The 24,502-nt window shown below is 35.1% G+C and overlaps 19 non-coding genes across 19 annotated transcripts in view; all 19 read right to left on the bottom strand.

Moving 5' to 3' along the window:
- Window positions 1–31, bottom strand: part of TRNAQ-CUG (transfer RNA glutamine (anticodon CUG)) — a 72-nt gene extending 41 nt beyond the window's left edge. The window contains exon 1 of the tRNA in view: window positions 1–31. This exon is cut by the window's left edge and continues 41 nt beyond it. This is a non-coding gene — a tRNA (tRNA-Gln).
- A 1,666-nt stretch (window positions 32–1,697) lies between these two features.
- On the bottom strand, window positions 1,698–1,769 carry TRNAQ-CUG (transfer RNA glutamine (anticodon CUG)). The gene has a single exon. It is a non-coding gene; the product is annotated as a tRNA-Gln (tRNA).
- Window positions 1,770–4,010: 2,241 nt separating this feature from the next.
- Window positions 4,011–4,082, bottom strand: TRNAQ-CUG (transfer RNA glutamine (anticodon CUG)). The gene has a single exon. It is a non-coding gene; the product is annotated as a tRNA-Gln (tRNA).
- Window positions 4,083–5,173: 1,091 nt separating this feature from the next.
- Window positions 5,174–5,245, bottom strand: TRNAQ-CUG (transfer RNA glutamine (anticodon CUG)). Its single transcript has one exon. It is a non-coding gene; the product is annotated as a tRNA-Gln (tRNA).
- A 1,090-nt stretch (window positions 5,246–6,335) lies between these two features.
- TRNAQ-CUG (transfer RNA glutamine (anticodon CUG)) lies at window positions 6,336–6,407 on the bottom strand. The gene has a single exon. It is a non-coding gene; the product is annotated as a tRNA-Gln (tRNA).
- Window positions 6,408–7,498: 1,091 nt separating this feature from the next.
- TRNAQ-CUG (transfer RNA glutamine (anticodon CUG)) lies at window positions 7,499–7,570 on the bottom strand. The gene has a single exon. It is a non-coding gene; the product is annotated as a tRNA-Gln (tRNA).
- A 1,091-nt stretch (window positions 7,571–8,661) lies between these two features.
- Window positions 8,662–8,733, bottom strand: TRNAQ-CUG (transfer RNA glutamine (anticodon CUG)). Its single transcript has one exon. It is a non-coding gene; the product is annotated as a tRNA-Gln (tRNA).
- Window positions 8,734–9,824: 1,091 nt separating this feature from the next.
- On the bottom strand, window positions 9,825–9,896 carry TRNAQ-CUG (transfer RNA glutamine (anticodon CUG)). The gene has a single exon. It is a non-coding gene; the product is annotated as a tRNA-Gln (tRNA).
- A 1,667-nt stretch (window positions 9,897–11,563) lies between these two features.
- On the bottom strand, window positions 11,564–11,635 carry TRNAQ-CUG (transfer RNA glutamine (anticodon CUG)). Its single transcript has one exon. It is a non-coding gene; the product is annotated as a tRNA-Gln (tRNA).
- Window positions 11,636–12,725: 1,090 nt separating this feature from the next.
- Window positions 12,726–12,797, bottom strand: TRNAQ-CUG (transfer RNA glutamine (anticodon CUG)). The gene has a single exon. It is a non-coding gene; the product is annotated as a tRNA-Gln (tRNA).
- Window positions 12,798–13,888: 1,091 nt separating this feature from the next.
- TRNAQ-CUG (transfer RNA glutamine (anticodon CUG)) lies at window positions 13,889–13,960 on the bottom strand. The gene has a single exon. It is a non-coding gene; the product is annotated as a tRNA-Gln (tRNA).
- A 1,092-nt stretch (window positions 13,961–15,052) lies between these two features.
- On the bottom strand, window positions 15,053–15,124 carry TRNAQ-CUG (transfer RNA glutamine (anticodon CUG)). Its single transcript has one exon. It is a non-coding gene; the product is annotated as a tRNA-Gln (tRNA).
- A 1,089-nt stretch (window positions 15,125–16,213) lies between these two features.
- TRNAQ-CUG (transfer RNA glutamine (anticodon CUG)) lies at window positions 16,214–16,285 on the bottom strand. The gene has a single exon. It is a non-coding gene; the product is annotated as a tRNA-Gln (tRNA).
- Window positions 16,286–17,368: 1,083 nt separating this feature from the next.
- Window positions 17,369–17,440, bottom strand: TRNAQ-CUG (transfer RNA glutamine (anticodon CUG)). The gene has a single exon. It is a non-coding gene; the product is annotated as a tRNA-Gln (tRNA).
- A 1,090-nt stretch (window positions 17,441–18,530) lies between these two features.
- Window positions 18,531–18,602, bottom strand: TRNAQ-CUG (transfer RNA glutamine (anticodon CUG)). The gene has a single exon. It is a non-coding gene; the product is annotated as a tRNA-Gln (tRNA).
- A 1,082-nt stretch (window positions 18,603–19,684) lies between these two features.
- On the bottom strand, window positions 19,685–19,756 carry TRNAQ-CUG (transfer RNA glutamine (anticodon CUG)). Its single transcript has one exon. It is a non-coding gene; the product is annotated as a tRNA-Gln (tRNA).
- Window positions 19,757–20,846: 1,090 nt separating this feature from the next.
- On the bottom strand, window positions 20,847–20,918 carry TRNAQ-CUG (transfer RNA glutamine (anticodon CUG)). Its single transcript has one exon. It is a non-coding gene; the product is annotated as a tRNA-Gln (tRNA).
- A 1,846-nt stretch (window positions 20,919–22,764) lies between these two features.
- TRNAQ-CUG (transfer RNA glutamine (anticodon CUG)) lies at window positions 22,765–22,836 on the bottom strand. Its single transcript has one exon. It is a non-coding gene; the product is annotated as a tRNA-Gln (tRNA).
- A 1,090-nt stretch (window positions 22,837–23,926) lies between these two features.
- Window positions 23,927–23,998, bottom strand: TRNAQ-CUG (transfer RNA glutamine (anticodon CUG)). Its single transcript has one exon. It is a non-coding gene; the product is annotated as a tRNA-Gln (tRNA).
- Window positions 23,999–24,502: the final 504 nt, after the last annotated feature.

The raw sequence follows: 24,502 nt of genomic DNA, 5'->3' as shown, positions 1-24,502 counted from the left end.
TCCAGAGTGCTAACCATTACACCATGGAACCACTAGTGGTCACTTGAATTTTTTCATTGGCTCCGAACACTGGTGTGAAGAGTGCGAGTGATCACTATGACATCACAAATACCCTCCTCCAACATAAATAGAAAAAAGGGTGGCATTATAGTTTTATAGATGCTGATGATCATCTTTAGCTTTGCTCTGCATTTTACCAACAGAAAAAAGTCAAAAGTAACTTGAATTTTAACTTTGTTTTGTTCACTGGCCAAGAACTCAAAATGACTTCCAGTTTTTTACACCTTTTAACACCACATTCTTTTATACATACTATTATCATGCTTTCCAACTCTCTCACATCTTGATATGTCTTATTCCTCTAATCACAATAGGTGAATAATGTCTACGTGAATTCACGTGATCACAATTTTCATGTTTTCTCAACCAACGGGTGCTCTTCGTTCATCCGGTCCAAGTGAGGCGGGTAACGACAATCTCAAAGCAAACCCTACACCAAAAGCATCAAACAATTTTATCTTTGAAGTCTGTGACAAGCATTTTAAAAGCCTTGGACATTTGAGCCCATATAGCAGAAATGCCTCTTGTAAAAGATAACCTAGCATTTGGAGGAATCAGGCTCAAGACTCATATCTTACCACTAAACTAGCTTTTACATTCTCTTTAATCAAATCGGACGTTTATTTGACACTTTTGATTCTATATCCAAGGAAAGTAAAACTTAAGGAATCTGCTATTGGTTTGCAATGTACAGAACTACAGAAGAAGACATGCTTGGGGTATTGTTCATTCGGCTTTTTAAATTGCGAGCAATCTTCTGAAAAAATATATCAATCAATGTTTCTATATCATAGGATGAAGAATTACAGTTTCCCTAAAGAAGCAAGTGATTATATTTCTGAATGTATTAAGTTTAACTTTTGACACTTAAATTGTTTCCTTGTTTTTTTAGATGTAAAAATGGGAAATGAAGACAAATTTGAAAATTTGGCTGACTGTTGCTCATGCTTTTATGGAAGAACATTATGATTTAGGGACTTCTAAAATGTTTGACATGAACTATTTTTCACGCAGACCAATTGACAGATTAGCTTCTTAAGAATAATGCTATCTAAAGGAAAGGTTCCACCGAGATTTGAGCCCATATAGCAGAAATGCCTCTTGTAAAAGATAACCTAGCATTTGGAGGAATCAGGCTCAAGACTCATATCTTACCACTAAACTAGCTTTTACATTCTCTTTAAACAAATCAGACGTTTATTTGACACTTTTGATTCTATATCCAAGGAAAGTAAAACTTAAGGAATCTGCTATTGGTTTGCAATGTACAGAACTACAGAAGAAGACATGCTTGGGGTATTGTTCATTCGGCTTTTTAAATTGCGAGCAATCTTATGAAAAAATATATCAATCAATGTTTCTATATCATAGGATGAAGAATTACAGTTTCCCTAAAGAAGCAAGTGATTATATTTCTGAATGTATTAAGTTTAGCTTTTGACACTTAAATTGTTTCCTTGTTTTTTTAGATGTAAAAATGGGAAATGAAGACAAATTTGCAAATTTGGATGACTGTTGCTCATGCTTTTATGGAAGAACATTATGATATAGGGACTTCTAAAATGTTTGACATGAACTATTTTTCACGCATGCCAATTGACATATTAGCTTCTTAAGATTAATTCTATCTAAAGGAAAGGTTCCACCGAGATTTGAACTCGGATCGCTGGATTCAGAGTCCAGAGTGCTAACCATTACACCATGGAACCACTGGTGGTCACTTGATTCTTTTCATTGGCTCCGAACACTGGTGTGAAGAGTGCGAGTGATCACTATGACATCACAAATACCCTCCTCCAACATAAATAGAAAAAAAGGGTGGCATTATAGTTTTATAGATGCTGATGATCATCTTTAGCTTTGCTCTGCATTTTACCAACAGAAAAAAGTCAAAAGTAACTTGAATTTTAACTTTGTTTTGTTCACTGGCCAAGAACTCAAAATGACTTCCAGTTTTTTACACCTTTTAACACCACATTCTTTTATACATACTATTATCATGCTTTCCAACTCTCTCACATCTTGATATGTCTTATTCCTCTAATCACAATAGGTGAATAATGTCTACGTGAATTCACGTGATCACAATTTTCATGTTTTCTCAACCAACGGGTGCTCTTCGTTCATCCGGTCCAAGTGAGGCGGGTAACGACAATCTCAAAGCAAACCCTACACCAAAAGCATCAAACAATTTTATCTTTGAAGTCTGTGACAAGCATTTTAAAAGCCTTGGACATTTGAGCCCATATAGCAGAAATGCCTCTTGTAAAAGATAACCTAGCATTTGGAGGAATCAGGCTCAAGACTCATATCTTACCACTAACCTAGCTTTTACATTCTCTTTAAACAAATCAGACGTTTATTTGACACTTTTGATTCTATATCCAAGGAAAGTAAAACTTAAGGAATCTGCTATTGGTTTGCAATGTACAGAACTACAGAAGAAGACATGCTTGGGGTATTGTTCATTCGGCTTTTTAAATTGCGAGCAATCTTATGAAAAAATATATCAATCAATGTTTCTATATCATAGGATGAAGAATTACAGTTTCCCTAAAGAAGCAAGTGATTATATTTCTGAATGTATTAAGTTTAGCTTTTGACACTTAAATTGTTTCCTTGTTTTTTTAGATGTAAAAATGGGAAATGAAGACAAATTTGCAAATTTGGCTGACTGTTGCTCATGCTTTTATGGAAGAACATTATGATATAGGGACTTCTAAAATGTTTGACATGAACTATTTTTCACGCAGACCAATTGACATATTAGCTTCTTAAGATTAATTCTATCTAAAGGAAAGATTTGAACTCGGATCGCTGGATTCAGAGTCCAGAGTGCTAACCATTACACCATGGAACCACTGGTGGTCACTTGATTTTTTTCATTGGCTCCGAACACTGGTGTGAAGAGTGCGAGTGATCACTATGACATCACAAATACCCTCCTCCAACATAAATAGAAAAAAAGGGTGGCATTATAGTTTTATAGATGCTGATGATCATCTTTAGCTTTGCTCTGCATTTTACCAACAGAAAAAAGTCAAAAGTAACTTGAATTTTAACTTTGTTTTGTTCACTGGCCAAGAACTCAAAATTACTTCCAGTTTTTTACACCTTTTAACACCACATTCTTTTATACATACTATTATCATGCTTTCCAACTCTCTCACATCTTGATATGTCTTATTCCTCTAATCACAATAGGTGAATAATGTCTACGTGAATTCACGTGATCACAATTTTCATGTTTTCTCAACCAACGGGTGCTCTTCGTTCATCCGGTCCAAGTGAGGCGGGTAACGACAATCTCAAAGCAAACTCTACACCAAAAGCATCAAACAATTTTATCTTTGAAGTCTGTGACAAGCATTTTAAAAGCCTTGGACATTTGAGCCCATATAGCAGAAATGCCTCTTGTAAAAGATAACCTAGCATTTGGAGGAATCAGGCTCAAGACTCATATCTTACCACTAAACTAGCTTTTACATTCTCTTTAAACAAATCAGACGTTTATTTGACACTTTTGATTCTATATCCAAGGAAAGTAAAACTTAAGGAATCTGCTATTGGTTTGCAATGTACAGAACTACAGAAGAAGACATGCTTGGGGTATTGTTCATTCGGCTTTTTAAATTGCGAGCAATCTTCTGAAAAAATATATCAATCAATGTTTCTATATCATAGGATGAAGAATTACAGTTTCCCTAAAGAAGCAAGTGATTATATTTCTGAATGTATTAAGTTTAACTTTTGACACTTAAATTGTTTCCTTGTTTTTTTAGATGTAAAAATGGGAAATGAAGACAAATTTGAAAATTTGGCTGACTGTTGCTCATGCTTTTATGGAAGAACATTATGATTTAGGGACTTCTAAAATGTTTGACATGAACTATTTTTCACGCAGACCAATTGACATATTAGCTTCTTAAGATTAATGCTATCTAAAGGAAAGGTTCCACCGAGATTTGAACTCGGATCGCTGGATTCAGAGTCCAGAGTGCTAACCATTACACCATGGAACCACTGGTGGTGACTTGACTTTTTTCATTGGCTCCGAACACTGGTGTGAAGAGTGCGAGTGATAACTATGACATCACAAATACCCTCCTCCAACATAAATAGAAAAAAAGGGGGGGCATTATAGTTTTATAGATGCTGATGATCATCTTTAGCTTTGCTCTGCATTTTACCAACAGAAAAAAGTCAAAAGTAACTTGAATTTTAACTTTGTTTTGTTCACTGGCCAAGAACTCAAAATTACTTCCAGTTTTTTACACCTTTTAACACCACATTCTTTTATACATACTATTATCATGCTTTCCAACTCTCTCACATCTTGATATGTCTTATTCCTCTAATCACAATAGGTGAATAATGTCTACGTGAATTCACGTGATCACAATTTTCATGTTTTCTCAACCAACGGGTGCTCTTCGTTCATCCGGTCCAAGTGAGGCGGGTAACGACAATCTCAAAGCAAACTCTACACCAAAAGCATCAAACAATTTTATCTTTGAAGTCTGTGACAAGCATTTTAAAAGCCTTGGACATTTGAGCCCATATAGCAGAAATGCCTCTTGTAAAAGATAACCTAGCATTTGGAGGAATCAGGCTCAAGACTCATATCTTACCACTAAACTAGCTTTTACATTCTCTTTAAACAAATCAGACGTTTATTTGACACTTTTGATTCTATATCCAAGGAAAGTAAAACTTAAGGAATCTGCTATTGGTTTGCAATGTACAGAACTACAGAAGAAGACATGCTTGGGGTATTGTTCATTCGGCTTTTTAAATTGCGAGCAATCTTCTGAAAAAATATATCAATCAATGTTTCTATATCATAGGATGAAGAATTACAGTTTCCCTAAAGAAGCAAGTGATTATATTTCTGAATGTATTAAGTTTAACTTTTGACACTTAAATTGTTTCCTTGTTTTTTTAGATGTAAAAATGGGAAATGAAGACAAATTTGAAAATTTGGCTGACTGTTGCTCATGCTTTTATGGAAGAACATTATGATTTAGGGACTTCTAAAATGTTTGACATGAACTATTTTTCACGCAGACCAATTGACATATTAGCTTCTTAAGATTAATGCTATCTAAAGGAAAGGTTCCACCGAGATTTGAACTCGGATCGCTGGATTCAGAGTCCAGAGTGCTAACCATTACACCATGGAACCACTGGTGGTGACTTGACTTTTTTCATTGGCTCCGAACACTGGTGTGAAGAGTGCGAGTGATAACTATGACATCACAAATACCCTCCTCCAACATAAATAGAAAAAAAGGGGGGGCATTATAGTTTTATAGATGCTGATGATCATCTTTAGCTTTGCTCTGCATTTTACCAACAGAAAAAAGTCAAAAGTAACTTGAATTTTAACTTTGTTTTGTTCACTGGCCAAGAACTCAAAATTACTTCCAGTTTTTTACACCTTTTAACACCACATTCTTTTATACATACTATTATCATGCTTTCCAACTCTCTCACATCTTGATATGTCTTATTCCTCTAATCACAATAGGTGAATAATGTCTACGTGAATTCACGTGATCACAATTTTCATGTTTTCTCAACCAACGGGTGCTCTTCGTTCATCCGGTCCAAGTGAGGCGGGTAACGACAATCTCAAAGCAAACTCTACACCAAAAGCATCAAACAATTTTATCTTTGAAGTCTGTGACAAGCATTTTAAAAGCCTTGGACATTTGAGCCCATATAGCAGAAATGCCTCTTGTAAAAGATAACCTAGCATTTGGAGGAATCAGGCTCAAGACTCATATCTTACCACTAAACTAGCTTTTACATTCTCTTTAAACAAATCAGACGTTTATTTGACACTTTTGATTCTATATCCAAGGAAAGTAAAACTTAAGGAATCTGCTATTGGTTTGCAATGTACAGAACTACAGAAGAAGACATGCTTGGGGTATTGTTCATTCGCTTTTTAAATTGCGAGCAATCTTCTGAAAAAATATATCAATCAATGTTTCTATATCATAGGATGAAGAATTACAGTTTCCCTAAAGAAGCAAGTGATTATATTTCTGAATGTATTAAGTTTAACTTTTGACACTTAAATTGTTTCCTTGTTTTTTTAGATGTAAAAATGGGAAATGAAGACAAATTTGAAAATTTGGCTGACTGTTGCTCATGCTTTTATGGAAGAACATTATGATTTAGGGACTTCTAAAATGTTTGACATGAACTATTTTTCACGCAGACCAATTGACATATTAGCTTCTTAAGATTAATGCTATCTAAAGGAAAGGTTCCACCGAGATTTGAACTCGGATCGCTGGATTCAGAGTCCAGAGTGATAACCATTACACCATGGAACCACTGGTGGTGACTTGACTTTTTTCATTGGCTCCGAACACTGGTGTGAAGAGTGCGAGTGATAACTATGACATCACAAATACCCTCCTCCAACATAAATAGAAAAAAAGGGGGGGCATTATAGTTTTATAGATGCTGATGATCATCTTTAGCTTTGCTCTGCATTTTACCAACAGAAAAAAGTCAAAAGTAACTTGAATTTTAACTTTGTTTTGTTCACTGGCCAAGAACTCAAAATTACTTCCAGTTTTTTACACCTTTTAACACCACATTCTTTTATACATACTATTATCATGCTTTCCAACTCTCTCACATCTTGATATGTCTTATTCCTCTAATCACAATAGGTGAATAATGTCTACGTGAATTCACGTGATCACAATTTTCATGTTTTCTCAACCAACGGGTGCTCTTCGTTCATCCGGTCCAAGTGAGGCGGGTAACGACAATCTCAAAGCAAACCCTACACCAAAAGCATCAAACAATTTTATCTTTGAAGTCTGTGACAAGCATTTTAAAAGCCTTGGACATTTGAGCCCATATAGCAGAAATGCCTCTTGTAAAAGATAACCTAGCATTTGGAGGAATCAGGCTCAAGACTCATATCTTACCACTAAACTAGCTTTTACATTCTCTTTAAACAAATCAGACGTTTATTTGACACTTTTGATTCTATATCCAAGGAAAGTAAAACTTAATGAACCTGCTATTGGTTTGCAATGTACAGAACTACAGAAGAAGACATGCTTGGGGTATTGTTCATTCGGCTTTTTAAATTGCGAGCAATCTTATGAAAAAATATATCAATCAATGTTTCTATATCATAGGATGAAGAATTACAGTTTCCCTAAAGAAGCAAGTGATTATATTTCTGAATGTATTAAGTTTAGCTTTTGACACTTAAATTGTTTCCTTGTTTTTTTAGATGTAAAAATGGGAAATGAAGACAAATTTGCAAATTTGGCTGACTGTTGCTCATGCTTTTATGGAAGAACATTATGATTTAGGGACTTCTAAAATGTTTGACATGAACTATTTTTCACGCAGACCAATTGACATATTAGCTTCTTAAGATTAATGCTATCTAAAGGAAAGGTTCCACCGAGATTTGAACTCGGATCGCTGGATTCAGAGTCCAGAGTGCTAACCATTACACCATGGAACCACTGGTGGTGACTTGACTTTTTTCATTGGCTCCGAACACTGGTGTGAAGAGTGCGAGTGATAACTATGACATCACAAATACCCTCCTCCAACATAAATAGAAAAAAAGGGGGGGCATTATAGTTTTATAGATGCTGATGATCATCTTTAGCTTTGCTCTGCATTTTACCAACAGAAAAAAGTCAAAAGTAACTTGAATTTTAACTTTGTTTTGTTCACTGGCCAAGAACTCAAAATTACTTCCAGTTTTTTACACCTTTTAACACCACATTCTTTTATACATACTATTATCATGCTTTCCAACTCTCTCACATCTTGATATGTCTTATTCCTCTAATCACAATAGGTGAATAATGTCTACGTGAATTCACGTGATCACAATTTTCATGTTTTCTCAACCAACGGGTGCTCTTCGTTCATCCGGTCCAAGTGAGGCGGGTAACGACAATCTCAAAGCAAACTCTACACCAAAAGCATCAAACAATTTTATCTTTGAAGTCTGTGACAAGCATTTTAAAAGCCTTGGACATTTGAGCCCATATAGCAGAAATGCCTCTTGTAAAAGATAACCTAGCATTTGGAGGAATCAGGCTCAAGACTCATATCTTACCACTAAACTAGCTTTTACATTCTCTTTAAACAAATCAGACGTTTATTTGACACTTTTGATTCTATATCCAAGGAAAGTAAAACTTAAGGAATCTGCTATTGGTTTGCAATGTACAGAACTACAGAAGAAGACATGCTTGGGGTATTGTTCATTCGGCTTTTTAAATTGCGAGCAATCTTATGAAAAAATATATCAATCAATGTTTCTATATCATAGGATGAAGAATTACAGTTTCCCTAAAGAAGCAAGTGATTATATTTCTGAATGTATTAAGTTTAACTTTTGACACTTAAATTGTTTCCTTGTTTTTTTAGATGTAAAAATGGGAAATGAAGACAAATTTGAAAATTTGGCTGACTGTTGCTCATGCTTTTATGGAAGAACATTATGATTTAGGGACTTCTAAAATGTTTGACATGAACTATTTTTCACGCAGACCAATTGACATATTAGCTTCTTAAGATTAATGCTATCTAAAGGAAAGGTTCCACCGAGATTTGAACTCGGATCGCTGGATTCAGAGTCCAGAGTGCTAACCATTACACCATGGAACCACTGGTGGTGACTTGACTTTTTTCATTGGCTCCGAACACTGGTGTGAAGAGTGCGAGTGATAACTATGACATCACAAATACCCTCCTCCAACATAAATAGAAAAAAAGGGGGGGCATTATAGTTTTATAGATGCTGATGATCATCTTTAGCTTTGCTCTGCATTTTACCAACAGAAAAAAGTCAAAAGTAACTTGAATTTTAACTTTGTTTTGTTCACTGGCCAAGAACTCAAAATTACTTCCAGTTTTTTACACCTTTTAACACCACATTCTTTTATACATACTATTATCATGCTTTCCAACTCTCTCACATCTTGATATGTCTTATTCCTCTAATCACAATAGGTGAATAATGTCTACGTGAATTCACGTGATCACAATTTTCATGTTTTCTCAACCAACGGGTGCTCTTCGTTCATCCGGTCCAAGTGAGGCGGGTAACGACAATCTCAAAGCAAACCCTACACCAAAAGCATCAAACAATTTTATCTTTGAAGTCTGTGACAAGCATTTTAAAAGCCTTGGACATTTGAGCCCATATAGCAGAAATGCCTCTTGTAAAAGATAACCTAGCATTTGGAGGAATCAGGCTCAAGACTCATATCTTACCACTAAACTAGCTTTTACATTCTCTTTAAACAAATCAGACGTTTATTTGACACTTTTGATTCTATATCCAAGGAAAGTAAAACTTAATGAACCTGCTATTGGTTTGCAATGTACAGAACTACAGAAGAAGACATGCTTGGGGTATTGTTCATTCGGCTTTTTAAATTGCGAGCAATCTTATGAAAAAATATATCAATCAATGTTTCTATATCATAGGATGAAGAATTACAGTTTCCCTAAAGAAGCAAGTGATTATATTTCTGAATGTATTAAGTTTAGCTTTTGACACTTAAATTGTTTCCTTGTTTTTTTAGATGTAAAAATGGGAAATGAAGACAAATTTGCAAATTTGGCTGACTGTTGCTCATGCTTTTATGGAAGAACATTATGATATAGGGACTTCTAAAATGTTTGACATGAACTATTTTTCACGCAGACCAATTGACATATTAGCTTCTTAAGATTAATTCTATCTAAAGGAAAGGTTCCACCGAGATTTGAACTCGGATCGCTGGATTCAGAGTACAGAGTGCTAACCATTACACCATGGAACCACTGGTGGTCACTTGAATTTTTTCATTGGCTCCGAACACTGGTGTGAAGAGTGCGAGTGATCACTATGACATCACAAATACCCTCCTCCAACATAAATAGAAAAAAAGGGTGGCATTATAGTTTTATAGATGCTGATGATCATCTTTAGCTTTGCTCTGCATTTTACCAACAGAAAAAAGTCAAAAGTAACTTGAATTTTAACTTTGTTTTGTTCACTGGCCAAGAACTCAAAATGACTTCCAGTTTTTTACACCTTTTAACACCACATTCTTTTATACATACTATTATCATGCTTTCCAACTCTCTCACATCTTGATATGTCTTATTCCTCTAATCACAATAGGTGAATAATGTCTACGTGAATTCACGTGATCACAATTTTCATGTTTTCTCAACCAACGGGTGCTCTTCGTTCATCCGGTCCAAGTGAGGCGGGTAACGACAATCTCAAAGCAAACCCTACACCAAAAGCATCAAACAATTTTATCTTTGAAGTCTGTGACAAGCATTTTAAAAGCCTTGGACATTTGAGCCCATATAGCAGAAATGCCTCTTGTAAAAGATAACCTAGCATTTGGAGGAATCAGGCTCAAGACTCATATCTTACCACTAAACTAGCTTTTACATTCTCTTTAATCAAATCGGACGTTTATTTGACACTTTTGATTCTATATCCAAGGAAAGTAAAACTTAAGGAATCTGCTATTGGTTTGCAATGTACAGAACTACAGAAGAAGACATGCTTGGGGTATTGTTCATTCGGTTTTTTAAATTGCGAGCAATGTTCTGAAAAAATATATCAATCAATGTTTCTATATCATAGGATGAAGAATTACAGTTTCCCTAAAGAAGCAAGTGATTATATTTCTGAATGTATTAAGTTTAACTTTTGACACTTAAATTGTTTCCTTGTTTTTTTAGATGTAAAAATGGGAAATGAAGACAAATTTGAAAATTTGGCTGACTGTTGCTCATGCTTTTATGGAAGAACATTATGATTTAGGGACTTCTAAAATGTTTGACATGAACTATTTTTCACGCAGACCAATTGACAGATTAGCTTCTTAAGAATAATGCTATCTAAAGGAAAGGTTCCACCGAGATTTGAGCCCATATAGCAGAAATGCCTCTTGTAAAAGATAACCTAGCATTTGGAGGAATCAGGCTCAAGACTCATATCTTACCACTAAACTAGCTTTTACATTCTCTTTAAACAAATCAGACGTTTATTTGACACTTTTGATTCTATATCCAAGGAAAGTAAAACTTAAGGAATCTGCTATTGGTTTGCAATGTACAGAACTACAGAAGAAGACATGCTTGGGGTATTGTTCATTCGGCTTTTTAAATTGCGAGCAATCTTATGAAAAAATATATCAATCAATGTTTCTATATCATAGGATGAAGAATTACAGTTTCCCTAAAGAAGCAAGTGATTATATTTCTGAATGTATTAAGTTTAGCTTTTGACACTTAAATTGTTTCCTTGTTTTTTTAGATGTAAAAATGGGAAATGAAGACAAATTTGCAAATTTGGATGACTGTTGCTCATGCTTTTATGGAAGAACATTATGATATAGGGACTTCTAAAATGTTTGACATGAACTATTTTTCACGCAGGCCACTTGACATATTAGCTTCTTAAGATTAATTCTATCTAAAGGAAAGGTTCCACCAAGATTTGAACTCGGATCGCTGGATTCAGAGTCCAGAGTGCTAACCATTACACCATGGAACCACTGGTGGTCACTTGATTCTTTTCATTGGCTCCGAACACTGGTGTGAAGAGTGCGAGTGATCACTATGACATCACAAATACCCTCCTCCAACATAAATAGAAAAAAAGGGTGGCATTATAGTTTTATAGATGCTGATGATCATCTTTAGCTTTGCTCTGCATTTTACCAACAGAAAAAAGTCAAAAGTAACTTGAATTTTAACTTTGTTTTGTTCACTGGCCAAGAACTCAAAATGACTTCCAGTTTTTTACACCTTTTAACACCACATTCTTTTATACATACTATTATCATGCTTTCCAACTCTCTCACATCTTGATATGTCTTATTCCTCTAATCACAATAGGTGAATAATGTCTACGTGAATTCACGTGATCACAATTTTCATGTTTTCTCAACCAACGGGTGCTCTTCGTTCATCCGGTCCAAGTGAGGCGGGTAACGACAATCTCAAAGCAAACCCTACACCAAAAGCATCAAACAATTTTATCTTTGAAGTCTGTGACAAGCATTTTAAAAGCCTTGGACATTTGAGCCCATATAGCAGAAATGCCTCTTGTAAAAGATAACCTAGCATTTGGAGGAATCAGGCTCAAGACTCATATCTTACCACTAAACTAGCTTTTACATTCTCTTTAATCAAATCGGACGTTTATTTGACACTTTTGATTCTATATCCAAGGAAAGTAAAACTTAAGGAATCTGCTATTGGTTTGCAATGTACAGAACTACAGAAGAAGACATGCTTGGGGTATTGTTCATTCGGCTTTTTAAATTGCGAGCAATCTTATGAAAAAATATATCAATCAATGTTTCTATATCATAGGATGAAGAATTACAGTTTCCCTAAAGAAGCAAGTGATTATATTTCTGAATGTATTAAGTTTAACTTTTGACACTTAAATTGTTTCCTTGTTTTTTTAGATGTAAAAATGGGAAATGAAGACAAATTTGAAAATTTGGCTGACTGTTGCTCATGCTTTTATGGAAGAACATTATGATTTAGGGACTTCTAAAATGTTTGACATGAACTATTTTTCACGCAGACCAATTGACATATTAGCTTCTTAAGATTAATGCTATCTAAAGGAAAGGTTCCACCGAGATTTGAACTCGGATCGCTGGATTCAGAGTCCAGAGTGCTAACCATTACACCATGGAACCACTGGTGGTGACTTGACTTTTTTCATTGGCTCCGAACACTGGTGTGAAGAGTGCGAGTGATAACTATGACATCACAAATACCCTCCTCCAACATAAATAGAAAAAAAGGGGGGGCATTATAGTTTTATAGATGCTGATGATCATCTTTAGCTTTGCTCTGCATTTTACCAACAGAAAAAAGTCAAAAGTAACTTGAATTTTAACTTTGTTTTGTTCACTGGCCAAGAACTCAAAATGACTTCCAGTTTTTTACACCTTTTAACACCACATTCTTTTATACATACTATTATCATGCTTTCCAACTCTCTCACATCTTGATATGTCTTATTCCTCTAATCACAATAGGTGAATAATGTCTACGTGAATTCACGTGATCACAATTTTCATGTTTTCTCAACCAACGGGTGCTCTTCGTTCATCCGGTCCAAGTGAGGCGGGTAACGACAATCTCAAAGCAAACCCTACACCAAAAGCATCAAACAATTTTATCTTTGAAGTCTGTGACAAGCATTTTAAAAGCCTTGGACATTTGAGCCCATATAGCAGAAATGCCTCTTGTAAAAGATAATCTAGCATTTGGAGGAATCAGGCTCAAGACTCATATCTTACCACTAAACTAGCTTTTACATTCTCTTTAATCAAATCGGACGTTTATTTGACACTTTTGATTCTATATCCAAGGAAAGTAAAACTTAAGGAATCTGCTATTGGTTTGCAATGTACAGAACTACAGAAGAAGACATGCTTGGGGTATTGTTCATTCGGCTTTTTAAATTGCGAGCAATCTTATGAAAAAATATATCAATCAATGTTTCTATATCATAGGATGAAGAATTACAGTTTCCCTAAAGAAGCAAGTGATTATATTTCTGAATGTATTAAGTTTAACTTTTGACACTTAAATTGTTTCCTTGTTTTTTTAGATGTAAAAATGGGAAATGAAGACAAATTTGAAAATTTGGCTGACTGTTGCTCATGCTTTTATGGAAGAACATTATGATTTAGGGACTTCTAAAATGTTTGACATGAACTATTTTTCACGCAGACCAATTGACATATTAGCTTCTTAAGATTAATGCTATCTAAAGGAAAGGTTCCACCGAGATTTGAACTCGGATCGCTGGATTCAGAGTCCAGAGTGCTAACCATTACACCATGGAACCACTGGTGGTGACTTGACTTTTTTCATTGGCTCCGAACACTGGTGTGAAGAGTGCGAGTGATAACTATGACATCACAAATACCCTCCTCCAACATAAATAGAAAAAAAAGGGGGGGCATTATAGTTTTATAGATGCTGATGATCATCTTTAGCTTTGCTCTGCATTTTACCAACAGAAAAAAGTCAAAAGTAACTTGAATTTTAACTTTGTTTTGTTCACTGGCCAAGAACTCAAAATGACTTCCAGTTTTTTACACCTTTTAACACCACATTCTTTTATACATACTATTATCATGCTTTCCAACTCTCTCACATCTTGATATGTCTTATTCCTCTAATCACAATAGGTGAATAATGTCTACGTGAATTCACGTGATCACAATTTTCATGTTTTCTCAACCAACGGGTGCTCTTCGTTCATCCGGTCCAAGTGAGGCGGGTAACGACAATCTCAAAGCAAACCCTACACCAAAAGCATCAAACAATTTTATCTTTGAAGTCTGTGACAAGCATTTTAAAAGCCTTGGACATTTGAGCCCATATAGCAGAAATGCCTCTTGTAAAAGATAACCTAGCATTTGGAGGAATCAGGCTCAAGACTCATATCTTACCACTAAACTAGCTTTTACATTCTCTTTAAACAAATCAGACGTTTATTTGACACTTTTGATTCTATATCCAAGGAAAGTAAAACTTAAGGAATCTGCTATTGGTTTGCAATGTACAGAACTACAGAAGAAGACATGCTTGGGGTATTGTTCATTCGGCTTTTTAAATTGCGAGCAATCTTATGAAAAAATATATCAATCAATGTTTCTATATCATAGGATGAAGAATTACAGTTTCCCTAAAGAAGCAAGTGATTATATTTCTGAATGTATTAAGTTTAACTTTTGACACTTAAATTGTTTCCTTGTTTTTTTAGATGTAAAAATGGGAAATGAAGACAAATTTGCAAATTTGGCTGACTGTTGCTCATGCTTTTATGGAAGAACATTATGATTTAGGGACTTCTAAAATGTTTGACATGAACTATTTTTCACGCAGACCAATTGACATATTAGCTTCTTAAGATTAATGCTATCTAAAGGAAAGGTTCCACCGAGATTTGAACTCGGATCGCTGGATTCAGAGTCCAGAGTGCTAACCATTACACCATGGAACCAATGGTGGTGACTTGACTTTTTTCATTGGCTCCGAACACTGGTGTGAAGAGTGCGAGTGATAACTATGACATCACAAATACCCTCCTCCAACATAAATAGAAAAAAGGGTGGCATTATAGTTTTATAGATGCTGATGATCATCTTTAGCTTTGCTCTGCATTTTACCAACAGAAAAAAGTCAAAAGTAACTTGAATTTTAACTTTGTTTTGTTCACTGGCCAAGAACTCAAAATGACTTCCAGTTTTTTACACCTTTTAACACCACATTCTTTTATACATACTATTATCATGCTTTCCAACTCTCTCACATCTTGATATGTCTTATTCCTCTAATCACAATAGGTGAATAATGTCTCCGTGAATTCACGTGATCACAATTTTCATGTTTTCTCAACCAACGGGTGCTCTTCGTTCATCCGGTCCAAGTGAGGCGGGTAACGACAATCTCAAAGCAAACCCTACACCAAAAGCATCAAACAATTTTATCTTTGAAGTCTGTGACAAGCATTTTAAAAGCCTTGGACATTTGAGCCCATATAGCAGAAATGCCTCTTGTAAAAGATAACCTAGCATTTGGAGGAATCAGGCTCAAGACTCATATCTTACCACTAAACTAGCTTTTACATTCTCTTTAATCAAATCGGACGTTTATTTGACACTTTTGATTCTATATCCAAGGAAAGTAAAACTTAAGGAATCTGCTATTGGTTTGCAATGTACAGAACTACAGAAGAAGACATGCTTGGGGTATTGTTCATTCGGCTTTTTAAATTGCGAGCAATCTTATGAAAAAATATATCAATCAATGTTTCTATATCATAGGATGAAGAATTACAGTTTCCCTAAAGAAGCAAGTGATTATATTTCTGAATGTATTAAGTTTAACTTTTGACACTTAAATTGTTTCCTTGTTTTTTTAGATGTAAAAATGGGAAATGAAGACAAATTTGAAAATTTGGCTGACTGTTGCTCATGCTTTTATGGAAGAACATTATGATTTAGGGACTTCTAAAATGTTTGACATGAACTATTTTTCACGCAGACCAATTGACATATTAGCTTCTTAAGATTAATGCTATCTAAAGGAAAGGTTCCACCGAGATTTGAACTCGGATCGCTGGATTCAGAGTCCAGAGTGCTAACCATTACACCATGGAACCACTGGTGGTGACTTGACTTTTTTCATTGGCTCCGAACACTGGTGTGAAGAGTGCGAGTGATAACTATGACATCACAAATACCCTCCTCCAACATAAATAGAAAAAAAGGGGGGGCATTATAGTTTTATAGATGCTGATGATCATCTTTAGCTTTGCTCTGCATTTTACCAACAGAAAAAAGTCAAAAGTAACTTGAATTTTAACTTTGTTTTGTTCACTGGCCAAGAACTCAAAATGACTTCCAGTTTTTTACACCTTTTAACACCACATTCTTTTATACATACTATTATCATGCTTTCCAACTCTCTCACATCTTGATATGTCTTATTCCTCTAATCACAATAGGTGAATAATGTCTACGTGAATTCACGTGATCACAATTTTCATGTTTTCTCAACCAACGGGTGCTCTTCGTTCATCCGGTCCAAGTGAGGCGGGTAACGACAATCTCAAAGCAAACCCTACACCAAAAGCATCAAACAATTTTATCTTTGAAGTCTGTGACAAGCATTTTAAAAGCCTTGGACATTTGAGCCCATATAGCAGAAATGCCTCTTGTAAAAGATAACCTAGCATTTGGAGGAATCAGGCTCAAGACTCATATCTTACCACTAAACTAGCTTTTACATTCTCTTTAAACAAATCAGACGTTTATTTGACACTTTTGATTCTATATCCAAGGAAAGTAAAACTTAAGGAATCTGCTATTGGTTTGCAATGTACAGAACTACAGAAGAAGACATGCTTGGGGTATTGTTCATTCGGCTTTTTAAATTGCGAGCAATCTTATGAAAAAATATATCAATTAATGTTTCTATATCATAGGATGAAGAATTACAGTTTCCCTAAAGAAGCAAGTGATTATATTTCTGAATGTATTAAGTTTAACTTTTGAAACTTAAATTGTTTCCTTGTTTTTTTAGATGTAAAAATGGGAAATGAAGACAAATTTGCCTGACTGTTGCTCATGCTTTTATGGAAGAACATTATGATATAGGGACTTCTAAAATGTTTGACATGAACTATTTTTCACGCAGACCAATTGACATATTAGCTTCTTAAGATTAATTCTATCTAAAGGAAAGGTTCCACCGAGATTTGAACTCGGATCGCTGGATTCAGAGTCCAGAGTGCTAACCATTACACCATGGAACCACTGGTGGTCACTTGATTTTTTTCATTGGCTCCGAACACTGGTGTGAAGAGTGCGAGTGATCACTATGACATCACAAATACCCTCCTCCAACATAAATAGAAAAAAAGGGTGGCATTATAGTTTTATAGATGCTGATGATCATCTTTAGCTTTGCTCTGCATTTTACCAACAGAAAAAAGTCAAAAGTAACTTGAATTTTAACTTTGTTTTGTTCACTGGCCAAGAACTCAAAATGACTTCCAGTTTTTTACACCTTTTAACACCACATTCTTTTATACATACTATTATCATGCTTTCCAACTCTCTCACATCTTGATATGTCTTATTCCTCTAATCACAATAGGTGAATAATGTCTACGTGAATTCACGTGATCACAATTTTCATGTTTTCTCAACCAACGGGTGCTCTTCGTTCATCCGGTCCAAGTGAGGCGGGTAACGACAATCTCAAAGCAAACCCTACACCAAAAGCATCAAACAATTTTATCTTTGAAGTCTGTGACAAGCATTTTAAAAGCCTTGGACATTTGAGCCCATATAGCAGAAATGCCTCTTGTAAAAGATAACCTAGCATTTGGAGGAATCAGGCTCAAGACTCATATCTTACCATTAAACTAGCTTTTACATTCTCTTTAAACAAATCAGACGTTTATTTGACACTTTTGATTCTATATCCAAGGAAAGTAAAACTTAAGGAATCTGCTATTGGTTTGCAATGTACAGAACTACAGAAGAAGACATGCTTGGGGTATTGTTCATTCGGCTTTTTAAATTGCGAGCAATCTTATGAAAAAATATATCAATCAATGTTTCTATATCATAGGATGAAGAATTACAGTTTCCCTAAAGAAGCAAGTGATTATATTTCTGAATGTATTAAGTTTAGCTTTTGACACTTAAATTGTTTCCTTGTTTTTTTAGATGTAAAAATGGGAAATGAAGACAAATTTGCAAATTTGGCTGACTGTTGCTCATGCTTTTATGGAAGAACATTATGATTTAGGGACTTCCAAAATGTTTGACATGAACTATTTTTCACGCAGACCAATTGACATATTAGCTTCTTAAGATTAATGCTATCTAAAGGAAAGGTTCCACCGAGATTTGAACTCGGATCGCTGGATTCAGAGTCCAGAGTGCTAACCATTACACCATGGAACCACTGGTGGTGACTTGATTTTTTTCATTGGCTCCGAACACTGGTGTGAAGAGTGCGAGTGATAACTATGACATCACAAATACCCTCCTCCAACATAAATAGAAAAAAAAAGTGGCATTATAGTTTTATAGATGCTGATGATCATCTTTAGCTTTGCTCTGCATTTTACCAACAGAAAAAAGTCAAAAGTAACTTGAATTTTAACTTTGTTTTGTTCACTGGCCAAGAACTCAAAATGACTTCCAGTTTTTTACACCTTTTAACACCACATTCTTTTATACATACTATTATCATGCTTTCCAACTCTCTCACATCTTGATATGTCTTATTCCTCTAATCACAATAGGTGAATAATGTCTCTGTGAATTCACGTGATCACAATTTTCATGTTTTCTCAACCAACGGGTGCTCTTCGTTCATCCGGTCCAAGTGAGGCGGGTAACGACAATCTCAAATCAAACCCTACACCAAAAGCATCAAACAATTTTATCTTTGAAGTCTGTGACAAGCATTTTAAAAGCCTTGGACATTTGAGCCCATATAGCAGAAATGCCTCTTGTAAAAGATAACCTAGCATTTGGAGGAATCAGGCTCAAGACTCATATCTTACCACTAAACTAGCTTTTACATTCTCTTTAAACAAATCAGACGTTTATTTGACACTTTTGATTCTATATCCAAGGAAAGTAAAACTTAAGGAATCTGCTATTGGTTTGCAATGTACAGAACTACAGAAGAAGACATGCTTGGGGTATTGTTCATTCGGCTTTTTAAATTGCGAGCAATCTTATGAAAAAATATATCAATCAATGTTTCTATATCATAGGATGAAGAATTACAGTTTCCCTAAAGAAGCAAGTGATTATATTTCTGAATGTATTAAGTTTAACTTTTGACACTTAAATTGTTTCCTTGTTTTTTTAGATGTAAAAATGGGAAATGAAGACAAATTTGCCTGACTGTTGCTCATGCTTTTATGGAAGAACATTATGATATAGGGACTTCTAAAATGTTTGACATGAACTATTTTTCACGCAGACCAATTGACATATTAGCTTCTTAAGATTAATTCTATCTAAAGGAAAGGTTCCACCGAGATTTGAACTCGGATCGCTGGATTCAGAGTCCAGAGTGCTAACCATTACACCATGGAACCACTGGTGGTCACTTGATTTTTTTCATTGGCTCCGAACACTGGTGTGAAGAGTGCGAGTGATCACTATGACATCACAAATACCCTCCTCCAACATAAATAGAAAAAAAGGGTGGCATTATAGTTTTATAGATGCTGATGATCATCTTTAGCTTTGCTCTGCATTTTACCAACAGAAAAAAGTCAAAAGTAACTTGAATTTTAACTTTGTTTTGTTCACTGGCCAAGAACTCAAAATGACTTCCAGTTTTTTACACCTTTTAACACCACATTCTTTTATACATACTATTATCATGCTTTCCAACTCTCTCACATCTTGATATGTCTTATTCCTCTAATCACAATAGGTGAATAATGTCTACGTGAATTCACGTGATCACAATTTTCATGTTTTCTCAACCAACGGGTGCTCTTCGTTCATCCGGTCCAAGTGAGGCGGGTAACGACAATCTCAAAGCAAACCCTACACCAAAAGCATCAAACAATTTTATCTTTGAAGTCTGTGACAAGCATTTTAAAAGCCTTGGACATTTGAGCCCATATAGCAGAAATGCCTCTTGTAAAAGATAACCTAGCATTTGGAGGAATCAGGCTCAAGACTCATATCTTACCACTAAACTAGCTTTTACATTCTCTTTAAACAAATCAGACGTTTATTTGACACTTTTGATTCTATATCCAAGGAAAGTAAAACTTAAGGAATCTGCTATTGGTTTGCAATGTACAGAACTACAGAAGAAGACATGCTTGGGGTATTGTTCATTCGGCTTTTTAAATTGCGAGCAATCTTATGAAAAAATATATCAATCAATGTTTCTATATCATAGGATGAAGAATTACAGTTTCCCTAAAGAAGCAAGTGATTATATTTCTGAATGTATTAAGTTTAGCTTTTGACACTTAAATTGTTTCCTTGTTTTTTTAGATGTAAAAATGGGAAATGAAGACAAATTTGCAAATTTGGCTGACTGTTGCTCATGCTTTTATGGAAGAACATTATGATTTAGGGACTTCTAAAATGTTTGACATGAACTATTTTTCACGCAGACCAATTGACATATTAGCTTCTTAAGATTAATGCTATCTAAAGGAAAGGTTCCAGCGAGATTTGAACTCGGATCGCTGGATTCAGAGTCCAGAGTGCTAACCATTACACCATGGAACCACAGGTGGTGACTTGATTTTTTTCATTGGCTCCGAACACTGGTGGAAGAGTGCGAGTGATCACTATGACATCACAAATACCCTCCTCCAACATAAATAGAAAAAAGGGTGGCATTATAGTTTTATAGATGCTGATGATCATCTTTAGCTTTGCTCTGCATTTTACCAACAGAAAAAAGTCAAAAGTAACTTGAATTTTAACTCTGTTTTGTTCACTGGCCAAGAACTCAAAATGACTTCCAGTTTTTTACACCTTTTAACACCACATTCTTTTATACATACTATTATCATGCTTTCAAACTCTCTCACATCTTGATATGTCTTATTCCTCTAATCACAATAGGTGAATAATGTCTCCGTGAATTCACGTGATCACAATTTTCATGTTTTCTCAACCAACGGGTGCTCTTCGTTCATCCGGTCCAAATGAGGCGGGTAACGACAATTTCAAAGCAAACCCTACACCAAAAGCATCAAACAATTTTATCTTTTTTTTTTTTTCAAGGTCTGATTTTTATTGAAGTTTTGCATATAAAAAATAGATAGAAAGGGGGATACAGAAAAGAAAAAGGGGGGGGCGGGTGTAAACGAAATAAAGTTCGTACAATATTACAGATTTACAACTTTTACACAGTACAAGTACATGCTCATAAAGGTCTTTTATACATTGTTCTGAATATGATGTGAGTTAAGAATCTATACACAAGTATAAATGTGTACATTGCTCTATATAGGAATAATAGTACAATTTTAACTATAATAAATATAGCTATAAAGACCCAAGCATTGACAAGAGTAAAAAATGAGATAAAAAATGAGATAACTAACATGCTTTAAAACATATCGAGTGTCCTATAAGTGATAGTTGGTATCAAGGATTAAGGATGTTGATAAGTTCTACTGGTCCAATTGAATTGTGTGACATTCCAACGATCATAGATGTATGTTATTAAACTCAAATTAACGGTAATTCTCGGGAAACCACCAAAATCTAGTTGTTTTCCCAAGTGTCACAATACCTGTTAGTTATCTGGACAATAGCCTGTCAATGCAAGAAGAGTAGCGATGAGACCTCGTAGAGGTATACCATATATTCACACTCAGCTGGGCTTCGTATTGGTCTGTACAAATCATGTATGTGGGTACTAATGCGTAGCTGACATTGAGTTGCATGATAAGCGGCTGTTACATTCGTGTTCAATGACAAGGCGAAGGCCGTGCCTTATTGCTAATAAACAATTTTATCTTTGAAGTCTGTGACAAGCATTTTAAAAGCCTTGGACATTTGAGCCCATATAGCAGAAATGCCTCTTGTAAAAGATAACCTAGCAATTGGAGGAATCAGGCTCAAGACTCATATCTTACCACTAAACTAGCTTTTACATTCTCTTTAAACAAATCAGACGTTCATTTGACACTTTTGATTCTATATCCAAGGAAAGTAAAACTTAAGGAATCTGCTATTGGTTTGCAATGTACAGAACTACAGAAGAAGACATGCTTGGGGTATTGTTCATTCGGCTTTTTAAATTGCGAGCAATCTTATGAAAAAATATATCAATCAATGTTTCTATATCATAGGATGAAGAATTACAGTTTCCCTAAAGAAGCAAGTGATTATATTTCTGAATGTATTAAGTTTAGCTTTTGACACTTAAATTGTTTCCTTGTTTTTTTAGATGTAAAAATGGGAAATGAAGACAAATTTGCAAATTTGGCTGACTGTTGCTCATGCTTTTATGGAAGAACATTATGATATAGGGACTTCTAAAATGTTTGACATGAACTATTTTTCACGCAGACCAATTGACATATTAGCTTCTTAAGATTAATTCTATCTAAAGGAAAGGTTCCACCGAGATTTGAACTCGGATCGCTGGATTCAGAGTCCAGAGTGCTAACCATTACACCATGGAACCACTGGCGGTCACTTGATTTTTTTCATTGGCTCCGAACACTGGTGTGAAGAGTGCGAGTGATCACTATGACATCACAAATACCCTCCTCCAACATAAATAGAAAAAAAGGGTGGCATTATAGTTTTATAGATGCTGATGATCATCTTTAGCTTTGCTCTGCATTTTACCAACAGAAAAAAGTCAAAAGTAACTTGAATTTTAACTTTGTTTTGTTCACTGGCCAAGAACTCAAAATGACTTCCAGTTTTTTACACCTTTTAACACCACATTCTTTTATACATACTATTATCATGCTTTCCAACTCTCTCACATCTTGATATGTCTTATTCCTCTAATCACAATAGGTGAATAATGTCTAAGTGAATTCACGTGATCACAATTTTCATGTTTTCTGAACCAACGGGTGCTCTTCGTTCATCCGGTCCAAGTGAGGCGGGTAACGACAATCTCAAAGCAAACCCTACACCAAAAGCATCAAACAATTTTATCTTTGAAGTCTGTGACAAGCATTTTAAAAGCCTTGGACATTTGAGCCCATATAGCAGAAATGCCTCTTGTAAAAGATAACCTAGCATTTGGAGGAATCAGGCTCAAGACTCATATCTTACCACTAAACTAGCTTTTACATTCTCTTTAAACAAATCAGACGTTTATTTGACACTTTTGATTCTATATCCAAGGAAAGTAAAACTTAAGGAATCTGCTATTGGTTTGCAATGTACAGAACTACAGAAGAAGACATGCTTGGGGTATTGTTCATTCGGCTTTTTAAATTGCGAGCAATCTTATGAAAAAATATATCAATCAATGTTTCTATATCATAGGATGAAGAATTACAGTTTCCCTAAAGAAGCAAGTGATTATATTTCTGAATGTATTAAGTTTAGCTTTTGACACTTAAATTGTTTCCTTGTTTTTTTAGATGTAAAAATGGGAAATGAAGACAAATTTGCAAATTTGGCTGACTGTTGCTCATGCTTTTATGGAAGAACATTATGATTTAGGGACTTCTAAAATGTTTGACATGAACTATTTTTCACGCAGACCAATTGACATATTAGCTTCTTAAGATTAATGCTATCTAAAGGAAAGGTTCCACCGAGATTTGAACTCGGATCGCTGGATTCAGAGTCCAGAGTGCTAACCATTACACCATGGAACCACTGGTGGTGACTTGGTTTTTTTCATTGGCTCCGAATACTGGTGGAAGAGTGCGAGTGATCACTATGACATCACAAATACCCTCCTCCAACATAAATAGAAAAAAAGGGTGGCATTATAGTTTTATAGATGCTGATGATCATCTTTAGCTTTGCTCTGCATTTTACCAACAGAAAAAAGTCAAAAGTAACTTGAATTTTAACTTTGTTTTGTTCACTGGCCAAGAACTCAAAATGACTTCCAGTTTTTTACACCTTTTAACACCACATTCTTTTATACATACTATTATCATGCTTTCAAACTCTCTCACATCTTGATATGTCTTATTCCTCTAATCACAATAGGTAAATAATGTCTACGTGAATTCACGTGATCACAATTTTCATGTTTTCTCAACCAACGGGTGCTCTTCGTTCATCCGGTCCAAATGAGGCGGGTAACGACAATTTCAAAGCAAACCCTACACCAAAAGCATCAAACAATTTTATCTTTGAAGTCTGTGACA

The sequence above is a fragment of the Pelobates fuscus genome, chromosome 12 (assembly GCF_036172605.1).
Source record: "Pelobates fuscus isolate aPelFus1 chromosome 12, aPelFus1.pri, whole genome shotgun sequence".
NCBI lineage: Eukaryota > Metazoa > Chordata > Amphibia > Anura > Pelobatidae > Pelobates > Pelobates fuscus.
The sequence above is the reverse complement of the archived record's forward strand: the minus strand, read 5'-3'. Positions and strand labels throughout refer to the sequence as shown.